The sequence below is a fragment of the Narcine bancroftii genome, chromosome 1, assembly GCF_036971445.1.
Source record: "Narcine bancroftii isolate sNarBan1 chromosome 1, sNarBan1.hap1, whole genome shotgun sequence".
NCBI classification, from domain to species: domain Eukaryota; kingdom Metazoa; phylum Chordata; class Chondrichthyes; order Torpediniformes; family Narcinidae; genus Narcine; species Narcine bancroftii.
In genome coordinates, this window is record NC_091469.1 from 259232233 (window position 1) to 259249184 (window position 16952).

The window sequence follows — 16952 nt, forward strand, 5'->3', positions numbered from 1 at the left end:
TGGAGGCTAGACAGCAGTTCTGGGAACTTGCTCGTGCCTACACTTGGACCATGACCCCACCAACGAATTGCAGGCCACTGTCTTCCAGACCCCTGTCTTCACATCAAGAGATCTTCCTCCCACAACCTCCAACCTGATGGTGCCCCCACCCGGCACTTTATCTACTTCTAACTCTTACTCAAGTTTCTACAAGCAGGACTCTCCTGGTAAGTTCATTGTTTCTGCTGCTTTTGCCTTAATAATTTTATCTTCTTGTTTCTTGATGCTCTTTTGTCCTTTCTTCCCACCTATATCTGGGACACCTCCACCATTTGGCCAACTTCTAATTCTTTGGTTCCCACTGCCTCAACTTCACCATCAACATCTACTTCCCATACACATCCACCCTTTATCAGAAAGGACTTAGGACCCACTGTTTCATCTTTTTGTTGGCTACATGAAACAGTCCTTGTTCCAAGTCTACCTGGGCACCACTCCCCAACTCTTTTTCTGCTCTGTTGATGACTGAATTGGTACAGTTTTCCCAGCACCCATTGCTGAACTTGTCAATTTTACCAATTTCACTGCTAACATTCACCTAGACTATTGATGACACCTGTCACCTCTCTCTGGTTTATCTCAGAACCTTGACTACATCTCTTCCCTATTTCATATTTTAAGGGCTCCCAGTTTCTCCATCTCTATTGCATCTATCCTCGCCATGTGGCTGTCTGTTTCAGCAACTGTAGTTTCCCCTCTAGTGGCTGATAGAGCCTTCACTCACACCTCGTCCATTTCCTTCACTCACCATGTCTTTCCATAGGCAGAATAGGGATGAGAGTTTCTTCCATCCTGCCATTTACTGCAGCCAGAAAATCATCTTCATTACTTTTGCTAGCTCTTACATGATCTCACCGCCAGTCACCTCTTCCTCTCCCCTACCCTTTCTGCTTTCCATAGAGAGCACTCTCTCCATGGTTTACTCAACTCTCCTCACCCACTTATCCCTGTCTCCAGGCACTTTCCCAAGCAACCTGTTGATGCAACTCCCCACTCAGCACCATCCAGGGGCCTAAACAGCCCTTCTAGTTACATTAGAGATTCACATGGTTCTGAGCATTGCGTGCTCATGATGTGGCCTTCTGTTCACTGGTGACACCGTGTAACTGGGTGATCACTTTACTGAGCACCTACAGTGCTTGCAATGGCTACCTTAGGTTCCCAGTTGTGTGCCATCTAACCTCCCCTTCCCTAACCCACACCAGCCTTTTCCACTGCCAAGGTAAGACCAAACTCAAACTCGAAGAACAGTACCTTGTATTCTACTCGTGTAGTCCCCAACCCAGTGGAATGAACAATTTCAGGCAACTGCATCCTCTGCCTTGCTTTCTTTTTTTTTCCGATCCTCTCAGATCCTTTCCAACCACCACCTCCCCAACCTCCACCCAACCCAGTCCCTCCCTGTTACCCAGTTTTGTTCCCCTCCCCCAACTGATTCCATTGGCCACACACAATCCACTTGGTTTCACAGCCCCTCCTCCGTGGTTCCATCTGGCCATATTGTCTTCCGGATCTAGTTCCCATTCAACACTTCCCTTATTTCTCAGATTCCATCCTTTTGGTGTCTGCACGTCACCTTCCAGCCTTTTCCTCCTGTGATAGTACAGATCTATCACCAATGTACATAGTGTATATAGTTACTGTATCTAGACTGTGCTTACGGCGATTGGCTGAGAGCTAAGCCACGGCTATTGTCTGGGCCTTAAAGGGTTGTGTCCCTAGCCAGGTCGGATCATTCTGGACTGGTCGGCCACCTGTGAAGACTCCTGTCTTTTGCTTTTAAAAGCCTTGGTTTGGATCAACGTCTTTGGTTCTTTCGACGAGCTCTACACCTCCACCCTCCTCACCTGATTCCATCTGTCAGTCATCCCCTTTGTCACCTGATTCTACCTATCAACGATTTTCCCCTCAACACTCTCAGGCCTCAAGCAGGGTTTCGACCCAAAACACTTGACCTCGCCAATGCCTCTAAAGATGCTCCCCAACCCCCGAGCTCTTCCACTGTTCATTTTTTTTCCTCAACAGTGACATTCTTATTCTCCTGTGGGAGATTTTCAGCCTCTATACTTTTGCCAAACCTGTCTGTTCACCTCATCCTGGCAATAATTTTCAAGCTCATGCTGGCATTCTGTACTCCACTATTTCTCCCTTACCACATGCTCACAGCCCTGGAAATAAATATGCCTGCTCCCTCATTCTTATTGTTCACTTCCTTTAGCATATCTTCACTATGAGGCACTGCTGTGTGAATGTTATCTCTCTCCCTTGCTCTCAAAGGGGCTTTGGAATTCCAAACATTCACACAGCTGTGCCTCATAGTGAAACATTTGGTACCTGGCTGTCTCACCTGATGCCCACATGCAGGGGCGAGTGTGTTTCTTTTACATCAAAGATCCGTGGGGTCTGGCGCCAAAGATGCTGGCAAACTGGCGAAGGGCACCAGAGTGAGAACACCACACCCCTGGGAAAGGATGCTGTAGGGTAGGAAACCACAGCAGAGGAACGGCACGGAGGTTGTCAGCCGAAGGCCTCCCACCAGGCGAGAGCAGCTGGTGTGAAACCCGAAAGTCTGCAGATGCAGTCAAAACACAGAAATGCTGGAGGAACTCAACAGGTCTTACAGCGACCATAGGAAGTAAAGATATAGAACTGACGTTTTGGGCCTGAGCCCTTCTTAAAGGTATGAGTAAAAAGCAAGCATGCACTTGAATTAAAAGGTTGGGGTGTAGGGAGGAATGGGCAGGGGGAGGAGTACTGACCAAAGGTGTTAATTGGACATGGACGGTGCACAGGAGACAGGAAAAGTGAGAATTGACTGGGGGAAAGGGAGGCTTATTTTTGGCTCTGCGGAAGCAGACTTGGGGGGAAAGGGGGAGAGAAAGAGAGACCGAGCTAGATGGAAAGATGTAGGGCTAATGGAAACTGGAACAGTTGATGTTAATGCCATCCAGTTGGAAGTTGGCTAGATGGAATAAGAGGTGTAATTTCTCCAATTTGTGGGTCGTCTCAGCCTGGCAGAGCATGAGACTGTGGGCAGACATGTCAGCAAGGGAATGGGGAAGGGATTTGAAATGGGTGCCACTTGGAGATCCATACCACTGCGGTGCTCAACAAAGCGATCTCCCAGTCTGTGTGCAGCCTCTCCAATGTAGAGGAGACCACAACAGGAGCACCAGATGCAATAGATGACCCCTGGAATAGGAGGAGGATGTGGTGGGATCCAGACACTTAATTCCCTGAAGGGTCTCTTTTGGTTTTGCCAAAATTCTCCATTTCTTGACTTGATAGTGGCATTGGACTAGAGGCACCTGTGCCTTCACAAGGCAAATGAAGGAAAAAGATTTACATGAATTTTATGTACGTGATGACAAATGGAATCTTGATCTTGATGCTATGAGCAGTGGTATAAAAAAAATAACAATGCCTGATAATGTTTGAATGGTAAGACATGGGGACCAAGTGCAATAAATGTGGAAAACCAAAATTTAGCACATGATAAAGTGTTGCATGCTAGCCCAGTGTCGTCTGGCTGTGTGGCTGTGTGGAGGCAGAACTGAATATGGCACTGGCAGAGGCAAATGAGCATACAGTGAATGCTTATGGCTGGCACAAATAGGAAAGAATGAGGAACATGCATCAAACAATCCCTGGCCATCTCAAAAAGCATGCCATAGTTAATGAAACACTTTGCTATTTATATGGATAGATAGCATTCAATTTATATGCATACCAAGTAGCAGTGAGAGAGAGAGATCACCGTTTTCTTCAGATGCTTATATAAGTCAGGATGCCTGAAGAACTGTTCTGCTTACTGCAGGAGTAGGCCTAGCACGTTTAAACTCTTGTTCGAAAGGGGGAAACATCTGGTGGCGTCGTGGCCCCTCAATCTGCACTAAATTGTCAGTGTGTGGCTGAACTTTAGAGAAAGGCTTTAACCTTCATAAGAAGACTGAGGTAAGAATGGGTCACCTCAGTACTTCCTATATTTGGGCAAATCAGGGGTATCCTCCTCTACATCCATCCTTGTTGCTGATGCTGGTATAGATTTCATGACTTCTCCTGCCAGAGTTAGGTAGAATCTCCTGATTTAAATTCTGCCGAAGGGAGAACTGGAAAACAAAGACACTTGCTTGAGGACAATTGCTCGCAAGCTTTTAATGAACTGAATGAATATGCCCATATAATCTGTATAATGTGCCACATGAACTTTCTCTCTCCTGCTTTCATTCCTATCATCCCACTACTTGTCCACTTAATGCAAGATTTGTAAATGCGTTCCTGGGTGTTCTGCTGATATCCTACTGTAATTTCTTTGGAAAGCTGCCTGTACCTTTTGATTGCAACTTGCGATGTCTTTGATCTTTTCTTGTGTCTGGTGATGATAAAGTGACCATCTTTTCATGAGGCGTTAACCTCGGGTTGTCTACTCTCTAAGATGGATATAAAAGGCTCCATTTAAAGAAAGTCAGATGAATTCTGCTTGGTGACCCAGCCAATGCTTGCATCTCAAACCACGTTTCTAAAATAGATTATCAGGTTATTATCGCATTTCTGAAATTAAAAAAAAGGCAGATGCTGATAATCTAAAACAAAAGCAGAAAATGCTGGAAATAGCAGATCAGAAGAGAAACAGGGTTATTGTCTCAGGTTGGATTCTCTGACCTGTACTTCTCTCCGCATGGATGTAGGCCGAGCTGCCAGTATTTCCAGTATGTTTTGCCTTGGTTTTAGATGATCACATTCCTGTGAGTTGGAGCTTGCCGTGTGCTAATTGGCAGCTATGTTTTTCACATCACAACTGTCTCTGCTCATATAGAGCTAGTTCTTTTGGTTGTGAAGTGCTCTGGGATATCCTGAGGCCAGGAAAAGCATTGATGTAAATGTTAGTTGTTTGCTCTATATTTATCTCCATCCTACTTGTGAGGCCATGCATCTCTGGGACTGTCAGCCTTGGATTTGACATTCCATTGACACATTCTTTTTTTTAAATGAGTTTTGGTGTCTATTAGTTATATTGTTGACATTCACTCCATTGCAGATTTATCTCCTCAGTCAGATTTATCTCGTCAATCTGCTCAGTAGCTTATTTTACTGTTTCTCTGAATTACTTTGTTCACACCAACTATGTAGTTAAAATTCTTTCTTTGGTAGATTTCAGATGGGAACCGCTCCTCTCTATCTTTCTCCACACGACAAAACATCCACTCCCACCCCATCTCCCTCCACCCTGGATCTTCCTTGAGGTAGTCAGTAGATCAGACTCTCTTCCAACATGGGTTTGATGTTTTCTGTCCTATTCAATCCTTTTTTTCCCTGAAGCAATACATGTTTCTCATTGGATTAAACACATCAGGACAGATTGACCTATGAGCCATGACACTCCCAAGAATCATGGAAGCAAGTTTCCTTTCCCTCATCCTTTATTGCTTGACTGGTACACTTTAAATTGGCAACTGACAATTACAGGGTCTTGAGGTTGGCATCATTGGAAAGCCTTTGACACCCAGTGGCCACTTTTGCCCTGGTGGCTCAATCTAGCTGCCACAAAGCAACACTACCTTCCCATAATTTTAAATATAATCCTAAATATGGGAAGTAGAAGAAGCATAGCTGACTCTGCAGGGCAATGATCATGGCAGCGAATTGACGAGGGGCACAGCGGCTGGAAAACCCACATAGGCTGCGGGCTGTTGCTGACGTGGTCGAAGGACCCACATAGGCTGCAGGGCTGCTAGAGACTGTCTCACGGGAACCAGGTATCGTTACCGGGATTTGAGAGGGTGCAGAGGGTTAGAAGGGCTCCCAAAGGGACTCCAGGCATTGAAGGTTTCCTGACCATGTAGGAGGCTTGGATCCGGAGCTCGCGTTGCTGATGGATTGAATAGGAGTCTGTAGGGCTGCAGAGGCTGTGGGAGCATTGTAGACGAATCCACGGACACTCCGTGACAAGGAAGGGACTCTCTTTTATTTCTCCTTTTCCTATTGCTAGGAGCTCTTGGCCATATGCAGACAAAAATTGAAGTATGTCATGCACATTACATTTTGGAATGTATTTTTACGTGGCAATAAAAGGAACCTTGAAGCTTGAAATATGAGGTGAAACCCATTCCAGATGGCAAAAACTAATAGAGCCTATTGGCAAATATCTGTGATCACTTCCAATAATATCCCTGAATGACTGATGTTACCTAGTTGAGATGCAGTCATTTTGCTGGCATTGAAGGTCTCCTTCTGAAGGATGGCCAGTTACCAGCTTTAATGCAGTCATTTAATTTGAGATAAGCTCCAAGATCACTGAGTGGGTGCTTTATTAAAATAAGCTAAAACCTGAGATTGGTTTTCTGCTTTACCTGATTTACATGGGGTGGTTCCCTTTTATTCCATTTTTAAAAAATATATTACCCACAATTGCTCTCATTGTCCATTTCAAATTAAGTAAGACATTGCCTGATTCGAGTGCAAGAATAATGAAGGCAAATATTCGTCAACAGACATCTAATATACTCTTTGATTTGTGTTATTCGTAAAATGATAAGTTTACTGTCATGCGGAGTGTACAATGTACATATCCATCAAAATATTTACTTGCTGCATCTGAAGAGGTGCTTTGCTTTAAAAAAAAATGCAAACTAAAATCTACCACAAAGGTTTATTGAATTTAAAATGGACCTTAAATTTTAGATAATGCATATTCACAGTTATCCTTATGTAAAAAGTGGGTTAGCAACATTACAGACAGTCTTTTTGTGGTGGGAGTGCAGTCCCTGATTAGTGTAGCAAGGGGAGGTTCAAAAGCTGGATAGCTGTTGAAAAGAACTCTTTTGAACCAAAAGGTTCAGGTCTTCAGAGAGGTATTAGTGAGAAGAGGTTAAGGTCAGGGCAATGGAGTCCTAAATGGTGTTGGCTACCTTCTTGAGGCATCGCCTCACCTAGATGCATTCAGTGGATAGGAGGCCAGAGTCTGACTACGTTTGTTACTTCTGGAGCCTTCTGCGTTCCTGGCTGGTTAAATTCCCAAACCAGGCTGTGATGCAACCTGTCAGTGTACTTCGCACATTATTCGTTGTACTTTCTGATCTTGAAAGCATTAGCTTGTTCACAATGAGGAGAATCACGGGACACTACAGTTGATCTGAGTATTGAAAGTCAGTTAGGTTTATATGTGCTCCTGATAACTGAGTAGAAGATTTGCTATATCCTGGCCCATATACAATGTACAACTGAGATGGTTAAAAGAGTAACCATAGAACTCAGGTAATCTGGCATTGCATAGATGATGGCGGATTGCACATTTTCCAGGCTATTGAACATTATTCCCGTCATTAACCTTTTAATGCAGTTTGCTTTCTATGTTATTCAGGTGCTCCTCTACCTACAATGGGGTCACGTTCTGATAAACCCATCCTAAGTGGAAAAGTCGTAAGTCGGAAAAGAATACCGCACCAACTGTACATCATAGCCTAGCCTTCCTTCCTTAAATGTGCTCAGACCATTTACCATCGCTCACAGCTGGGAAAATTTATCTAAAATAAAGCCTATTTAATTATTAAATGTTGAATATGCTTTATTCCATGCTGAAAAAAGCAATTTTTAATCATAAAATATAGTGCCAGCCTAGCATCGTAAGTTGAGCCATCGTTGGTGGAGGAGCATCTGTACAGTGATAAAATAATTAAATGCTATACAGTGGTAGCTTCTAGAAAACCCTGTAAGTTTATAGGGGCCCTGGTCTCTTTAAAAAGAATGTGTAACCAACCCTTGGTGAGTTTAAAGGGAGAATGTGAAACGGGGCCTTAGTGTGTTTAAAAAGGAGCATGCAAAACCAAAAGGGGCATCAGAAATGAAGCCACAGTTAAATTTTGAACTATTGGGATCTCTGAACAACGGGAGAGTGAATCATTGGAATTGTTTTATAATGTGATCATAAGCCATCCCAAAAAAAAAACCCAAACTGCTGGAAATACTCTCAACTGCAACTGATGAAAGAGAAAAAAAAATGTTTTCAAGAGAGGAACTTTAACAGAAGGTCCCTTAAATGTTGAGTACTCCAGACTTCACAGTCTTATTTTCATAGTCCAAAACCTACAAGTTTTTTGTTTGTACTTTTTGATGGACTTTTAATCAGAATTGGGGATAGTCAATAATTAGCACCATGAAAGATGTAGAGAAAAGACAAGATGGGGTTTGAAATTGAAGAGGAAAAGTATGTGGAAGGCAGATGAGATTTAATTTTATTTCCATGATAATAAAAGATTAAAGGAGATGAATGTTTGAAATTATGAAAGTAATTTAGAAGAAATGTTGAAATGATAGAGTAATATTTGGGACTGTTGTTTAATTAAAGTTGAAATTGAACTCTGTCGTCTAAAAGGTGAAGCTGAAAGGCTGTGGTAGACTTAATCTGAAGGTGAAATGCTGTTCCCCAGCTTCATTAAAACAATGTATAAGGTTGGGGACACAGGGCTCAGAGTGGAGCAAGTTAGAAAATTAAAATAAAACTGAATGAGACCTCGGGGGAGTGCTCACAGATCCTGGGTGTTCTGCACAATGGTCTCCCAATCTGGATTTGGTTTGCACAGTGTAAGAGAAACACATCATGCATGTCATTTTCAAGATGCTAAATTGGGAAAGGTACAAGAAAATGATTACCTGATAGGGAAAGAGTTTCTGCCATGAAGGTAGGAGGCAAAAGGCACTGGTGTTGTACAAGAAGGTGCTGTGGGGTGGGGGAAGTTGAGGGAGGAATGGGGTGGAAGTGTTGGAGAGAACAGACTCTTTAGAATATTGAAAGGGTTGGAGAGGGGAAGAATCATGTTGGGGCCGTCAGAAATAAATATCATCTCTTTGCAGTTAGGGATCCCTTGCTGTTCATCACATTCCCAAGAAGATAACATTGAAAGAACGACTTTGTTGGCGTTAAGGCGCCTGAAGTCTCGAGTCATGTCCAGGTCATCTCTAAAGTGAGTGGGCGTATATGTATGAATGTTGTTTTCCAAGGAAAGCTCACTGGTCCCATTCCGAGCTTTACACAGCTCACTGACACCAGAACACAACACAAAGAATGACTGCACAATCAAGGTGCACGTCCCTGAATAAATTCATGCTTTAAGAAGAGTTTAAATAAAAGTGTAAGTTTAATTTATTCAAATTATGGATGAATCCATGAAACAATTTTGTAATGAAATGATTTTTTTTTATTTTAATTCGGGAAGATTAATGACACTGAGTTGTTTCTCTGGAGTCTACATCTTATTGTTAATGATCATTGATATATGTCAGCTCATTTCTGAATGTTCTCGGTGTTTAATATGTGCTGATTAGTTCCTGAGAGGCAAGTTACTTTCTGTATAATGTGTTGAAGGTGTAAATATGGACTGTACCTTGTTGTTGAAAGAGAAGATGAATGGATAGTGTCAGGATGTTTGAGAGGTTCTGGATATTGCGGATATAAGTAGTGAAATATTTGGCCACATATTGAATACTAAATTGACAATGACAATGTTGGTCTACCCTGGTGTTTGTTTATTCTCATGATATTATTAAAGATATGTGTAAGGTCAAGTTAAGTCAAGTCATCTTTATTTATTGCATGGTAAAGATGAGATAGTGTTTCTCCAGGACAATGGAGCATATTTACATAAATATAAGTTAGAATACAAATTTAGCACATTAAAATATTAAACTATTAAGACATATACAGTAAATGTCCATGGTACACTATCTACATATGTTGTGGGAATTCAGGAGCCTGATGGCTTGGGGGAAAAAAACTGTTGCCCAATCTGGAAGTAATGACCCGAGTGCTACAGTACCTCCTATCAGATGATAGAAGGAAGAATAGTTTACGTGAGGGGTGTGTGGAGTCCATCACAATGTTTATTGCCTTTCATCTGCATCGAGTGTCGTAGATGTCCTTCATGGTAGGAAGAGAGCCCCAATGATCTTTTCCGCCCACTTCACTATCTTCTGCAGGGTCTTACAGTCCGAGGCGGTACAGCTTCCAAACCAGGCACAGGTTGCTCTCAATGCACCCTCTGTAGAATGTAGTGAGGATGGAGGGTGGGAGCCTTCACAAGAAGTCAAGATGCTGCTGGGCTTTCTTGGTCTGGAGATGGCAGAGAATCTCACCTGGTCCCTTAACACCAAGTGCACTCCAAGGAACTTGATACTCTTTTTTTAAATATTTAATTTTTTTTCATACATATACATAGATATTTAATATATGAGAGTTTTTCGAATTCCCTCTTTTTATGTATATATTTAAATTTTTCTTTTTAAAAAAATATACAAAGCATCCCCTCTCCCTCCCTTTCACAGTATAAATCCACACACGTTCAGGGCTCGCATTTATATTGATCATCAAAAATTCCTTATGTGGAAGCCTCTTGCATTCATACTATAGCAGCATTTATTATTATCCTTTTTATTATTATATTTATAATCATAACTGGGCCCCTATATGATCCAAATATAACTGCAATATCTTGATACATATGCCATATTTGTTCTTTAAGTTGTATGTAATTTTTTACATGGGTAGGCAACTATTCATCTCAACAGTCCATTGTGCTATATGTAAAGGGGAGTCATGTTTCCAAGTAATTGCAATACATTTCTTAGCCACTCCTAAGGCTATTGTAATGATTGAAGTTTGGAATTTAGTTAGTTTATTACTTATTTCAATGAAGCTACCCAAAAGATAAAGCTCCAGGTTGTCTGTGAAGGCCATCACTGTTATCCTTGTTAATATTTCAGTAATATTCTGCAAGAAAGGTCTCACCTTGACACACAACCATGTAGCATGTAAAAATGGTCCTATTTCTATCCCACACCTAAAACCCATTTCTGATATTTCAGAGTTTGATTTATGCAACTTCTGTGGTGTGAGATATAATTGGTGTATGAAATTATATAGTATTAATCCATATCTTGCTTTTATAATTGATGTCATGCTATCCAAACACTAGTCAGACCAACATCTTTCCATTATTGCAGCACCGAGATCTGACTTCTCTCTCAATCTGAAGATCTCAATCTCGAGATCTCTCTCTCTCTCTCTCTCAATCTTGAGATCTCTGTAAACCTAGTTTTGCACTTTCATTCTGGGAGAATAGTATATCTTAGTTATAAATTTAGGTGTATTCCCCAGCCAAATTGATCATTCAATTTCACTAATTTCAAGTGGAGCCAAATATGGCCCCAGTCTTTCTCTTAAGAACAATCTTAATTGAAGAAAACAAAAGTAAGTCCCATTAGCTACTCCGTATTTATTTCTTAAATGTTCAAAAGACAGAAGAGATCCTTCCACATGAGTCATCAATATTTCTTATTTTTTGTCATTACCAGGAATTCAATATTTTGTTACCCAGATTCACAGGCAGCAACACATTTTTACATCATGGTGTTCTTAATTATATACTGTGGCGGCGCACATCCTCATGGCGAACCGACCCGGCTTGTATCTCCACGTGGCGGGACAGCCATGGGGAAATGGCATCGTCAGAGGTTTCTCTCTGACTCCAGTATCCCTTCCAGCGCCCACCCAGGGCAGTGATTATGACGTCACAATGGACCAGGTGACTGAGCTCATCCTGCCCTTAAAGGGGCGTGCTGAATTTGAATAAAAGCAGTCATTAATGACCCTCAACGTGGTGGCTGTGTTTCTTCCACTGCTCAGACTGCCACAATACCTACTTTTTTATCCAATACACTCCTTTATTTCTTGCCATATTCTAATCATATGTATTAATATAGAATTATCCATCTTTTTTGTTATTAACTACATTCCACATAAATAAAGTCCTTTGCTGTTGTTTCTTCTATTGAATTCAATCCCATTCAGATCTAGGAAGGGGACTGTCTTCTTCAAAAAAGAATGATAAAAAATTTTGATTGAGCTAATAAATAGTATTTCTTAAAGTCCAGACATCTGATTATTCGTTATGATTTTGGATTGTGGTTTATGATAAATCATAGAATAGAGTTTAGGAGCTGGGAAGAGTTGCTGCAACTGTTTAAGGGATTGGAGTATTGTGTTCAGTTCTGGTCTCCAAATTCTAGGAAGGATATAGATGAGGTGGAGAGGGTGCAGAGAAGATTTACAAGGCTGTTGCCTGGTTTACAGCATCTGGATTTCAGGGAGAGATTAAGGAGACTGGGACTTTATTCATTGGAACATAGACGGCTGAGAGGGGACTTGATAGAGGCATTTAAAATTATGAAAGGAATAGATAGACTAGACATAAACACTCTTTCCCCTGAGGGTAGGGGAAGTTGGAACAAGAGGGCATGAGTTAAGAGTAAGGGGGCAAAACTTTAGGATAAATATTAGAGGATACTTTTTCACTCAGCGAGTGGTGGCAGAATGGAACGATCTTCCAAAACAGATAGTTGCGGCAGGGTCCCTTCTGTCATTTAAGAGAAGGTTGGATGTGTACATGGAGGTGAGGGGGTTGGAGGGTTAAGGGTGGAGAGCAGGAGGGTTGAGCTAGTGGAGTTGTTCAAGTGAACCGCTGAGGACTTGAAGGGCTGACATGGCCTGTTTCTGCAATGTAAATGGTTATATGGTAAACTCATGTTCCATCTTAACCAATCCCTATGCCATAAGTGCTTAAGGTGGTATGTGAGTGGAAAGAAAAATTTTGAAAACCACTGTTTTAATCATACCTAATTGACTTGTTATGTGCACGGCGTCATAACTCCAAAGGAAATGGGCCAATGACAATTTTTTTCTCAAGCTATTTTGCTTTCAGTAACAATTGTGTCTAGAGTAGTGGTTTTTATCTTTCCCACTCATATACCACCTTAAGGAATCCCTTACCAATCACCGAGCATTTATTGCATAGGGATTCCTTAAGGTGTAGGGGAGCAGTTTGAAAACCACTGCTCTAGGCTATCCAGCGCTGTAGCATGTTCCCTCTTAAGATTTTTTTGTATAAGAAATAATTTGTTCTCTTAGATAACATTTAAGCGTATCCCATATTTTAAAAAAAGCTATTATCAGTGGAAGAAAGGTTAGTTTCATAGAATAGTCTTTCCTTTTCAACAGTGTGGCATTGGGATGCCTTCTATACACACTTACCTGTTTTTCCATTATTGCAATAGTTTAAGTTAATGGTGAATGATCTGATAGAAGTCTCACCAAATATTCCATTTTTACCACTCTACTTTTTAACTGGGCAGACATTAAAAACAAATCAATCTTTGTATGTGAATCATGTCACCTTGAGTTGAATGAATAGCCTCTTTCTCTGTGGTTAAGCTGCCTCCATATAACAATCAAATTTAAATGCTTCATAAATGATAGTGTCATTTTTACAGCTTTTGCCCTTGTCACTGTTCTGGTTGATTAATTGAGTATTGGACCAAGACAGAAGTTGAAGTCTCCTCCAACCAGTATATTTTGTCTCCTTTCTGTTGGTTTTAAGATTATATCTTTCATAAAGGCTTCATCATCATAATTTGATGCAGAGATGTTAATAAACGTTCATGATTCTGCATAAATTTTACAATGTGTCATTACAAATCTTCTGTTTTGGTCATTCTGTGTCCCTTCTATTATTATTGGTATATTTTTGTTAATTTGAATCGCTACTCCTCTTGCTTGTGAACTGAATGTAGATGATATTACATCCCACCCATCCTCTTTTTAGTTTAGCATGTTCCAATTTGATACGATGCGTTTCTTGTAGAAAGACTATATCTGCCTTTAATTTTTTTTAGGTGTGCCAAGACCCTCCTCCTTTTCACCATCCCATATTAGCTCATTAATATTAACACAATAAATTTTAATGTTCTGTCCATATTTTTTTTTAAAAGAAATATTGTTTAAGAATAAAACCTTTTCAATTGTTTAAATAATAGTGATCTTTCCCCTTTAAAAAACACATACAATGTCCCTGCCCTGACAGTGATGTAAATAGGAATCCCTGAAAGCCCACGAGAAAAGGCCCGTGGAATCTCTTGAGGAAGAATAACCCCTCCCTTTAGCACATCTAAGAGGTGCTAATCTCCCTCTTAGAATGGAGTCTCCACCTTGCTACTACTTTTCCCACGTCTTTGCTCTTTTCTGAGCTCTCTATGAACATCCCAATAAAGTTTACTTTTCCCAATAAATACACCACAATTTTTTTTTGAAAAGTACAACTTTAGTCCCATTGTAAACATTCTCCACAGTCTTCCTCTTTGGCAACCTTAGCCTTTTCATAAACCTCACATGAAGTCTTCCACCTCATTCTTAGTCTTGAAAAATCGTCAATTACCTTCTGCTACTTTGAACCTTAGAGTTACAGGGTATATCATTGAATATTTCAAATTTTTGGAACCCAATTGTCTTTTTAAGTCATCAAACTCCTTCCTTTGCTTGATCAAAGTAGGGCTACAATCTTGAAAAAACAACATTTTTTCATGTGGAATCTCGGGCGGGCCATTATTTTGCTTAGTGAATTAATATGCCACTCCCAGTAAGTCTTACCAGGACTGGTTGTGGTTGCCAGCTTTCTTGGGTCCAAGGGCCTGGCGAGCCCTTTCAATATTGCAGTTTTTCTCTGAATTTGTCTTCTCTCAGCACTCGCGGGATCCATATTTTGAAGAAGCTCACCGGATCTCTTCCCTCGATTCCTTCTTTCAGTCCAATAATTTGGACATTACTTAATCTGCTAAAATTCTCCATGTGGTTGATCTTGTCCAGCAGACTTTGTCTGCCTGACTCCGATTGCTTTGCATCTTTATCCAAAGCTTTTTTGGTTTATCTTGTGTTTTTATCAAGTCTACTTCTGCTTGGGTCATTCTTTCCATCAAGTCTTCAGCGATTTCTTTTTATTTCAGTCATCCTTTCAGTCATGTCTCTCATTATATTTCCAACCTCAGCAAATTGGTTGCTCAAGTTTTCTATTTTCTCCAGGGTAATATTTAGTTCTTGTCCCGACTCCCCAGCTCTGCTGGGGTCCACCGGTCATATGCCGCTCCCTTTCAGGCTTTCGCTCAACGTTCCTGGCTGAGTAGAAACTTCTTCAATTTTTGTTCTTGATTTCTTAGTACTTATTTTGTCCATTCTTTAAGTGAAAATTTCTTAATTTTAAAATTTTAGCCATCTTTTTTATGCTCTCCATGGAGAGTTTGATCAAAACATGTCTGTCTAAGTCCTTTGCATGGCAACACCCCCGGAACTTGATACTCTTGACGACCTCAACGGTGGAGCTGTCAATGGTCAGCAGAACATGTTCCCCCCCCCCCCCCCACCAAGGTCCTCTTGAATTTGACAACCGTCCCTTTTGTTTTATTAACATTTGGATACAGGTTGTTGGCTCTGCACTGCACTTCATCTCTGTACACTGACATCTCATCCTTACTAATAAGACCCACCACGGTCGTGTCGTCAGCGAACTTGATGATGTGGTTCGAGTTGCATTTGACTGCACATTTGTGGGTCAGCAGAATGAACAGCAGCGGACTAAGCACGCAGCCCCAGTGGGGGCCCCCGTACTCTTGGAAGTGCTGTTACCGCGTGAGATTTCCCCGACAGGATGTCAAAAATCCAATTTGAGAGGGAGGTGTAGGATGATGGGAAGGAAGTTGAGATTTATTTAGAGTATTGCAGGAAAGATGCCAGTTTTTTTGTTCTAAATTCCTGCGGTTGATCAAGTGTCTTGAGCCGGTCGAGAGTTCTGTGTGGCTGTGGGCCAGCTTTAAATTTAAGATCACTGGCTGCACGTTTAAAGTTTCAGCCTGGCTAAGGAGATGTTTCTGATACAAAATAAAATGGTATGGATGTAACAGTACGTAAAATATTTGAAGAGTAAAGTATTTATCACATTTATTGTTAAAATGTCAGATTCTATGTATCCAAGACAATTCTGAGCAATGGCTGCTCATTTCGAAAAATCTCTTTATTGAAGTGGAAGCTTCAATGCTAATTTGATTTGTGTCCATCTGACTTCTGCAGTAAGCTGCAGACAGTCTGGTGAAGATCCCCGAGGCATTTGGTGAATGTCTGGGACTTCTGTGTTATGCCACAATTCAAGGGAAAGAGAACCAGCTAAAATGTTCAGTAATTTTCAAATGTACAGTAAATCTGAGAATGCACTGATCCGAATGAACCCAGCTTTCTATATTGGTACCTATGGAATTGTCATTTAGAGGCTTTGGAACAAGCAGTTGATGTAAATTGCAAAGAATTATGAATGCAGCTCAGGCCATCACACAAAGGAACCCACCCTTCATCAATTCTGTCTATACATTCTTGGGGAAGCTACTAACATATTCAGAATCAAATGTCACAAACAAGTCATGAAATTCAGTATTTTGCAGGACCATCATAGTGCAAACATTCATTTTATAACTATCTTACAACATTACTATAAATTTAAAAGAAGCAGTGCACGAAGTTAGACAGTGTCTTTGGTTCATCGATTACTCAGGAATCAAATGGTAGCGGGGAAGAAGCTGTCCTTGTGCCGCTGAGTGCTTGTCTTTAGGCTCCTGTACCTTTTCCCTGTTGGTAACAGAGTGAAGAGGGCATGGCCTGGGTGGTGGGGGTCTTTGAGGATAGGGGCTGCTTTTTTAAGACACCACCTCATGGAGATGTCCTCGATGGAGTGAAGTCTGGTGCCTGTGATGTCGCAGATTGAGTTAACAACCCTCTGGAGTTTTTTCTTGTCCTGAGTTGGCGCCTACACATTAGGCAGTGATGGAACCAGCCAGAATGTTCTTCACAGCACCCTGGAGAAGTTTTTGACAGTTTTCGATGACATACCGAATCTCCTCAGACATTTCACAAAGTATAGCCACTGGTGAGCCTTCTTTGTGATTATATCAACATAGATGCTCCAGTATAGAATCTCAGAGATGTTGACACCACGGAATTTGAAGTTCTTGACCCTCTCTACTACCGAGCCTTCAATGAGGACTGGGTC

General features: G+C 41.2%; 1 protein-coding gene and 1 long non-coding RNA gene across 15 annotated transcripts in view; both read left to right on the forward strand.

The window, feature by feature from the left end:
- LOC138742262 (N-acetyl-beta-glucosaminyl-glycoprotein 4-beta-N-acetylgalactosaminyltransferase 1-like) overlaps positions 1-16952 on the forward strand; it is a 710446-nt gene that overhangs the window by 312050 nt on the left and 381444 nt on the right. The gene's annotated exons all lie outside the window — the stretch shown is intronic.
- LOC138742292 (uncharacterized) overlaps positions 1-16952 on the forward strand; it is a 93628-nt gene that overhangs the window by 43388 nt on the left and 33288 nt on the right. Inside the window, exon 3 of one of the 5 annotated variants that reach the window (XR_011344040.1) lies at positions 7400-7568. The exons of the other annotated variants lie outside the window; for them this stretch is intronic. This is a non-coding gene — a long non-coding RNA (uncharacterized lncRNA). Of the gene's footprint in view, positions 1-7399; positions 7569-16952 lie in introns of those variants that run through there. 5 annotated transcript variants of the gene reach the window in all.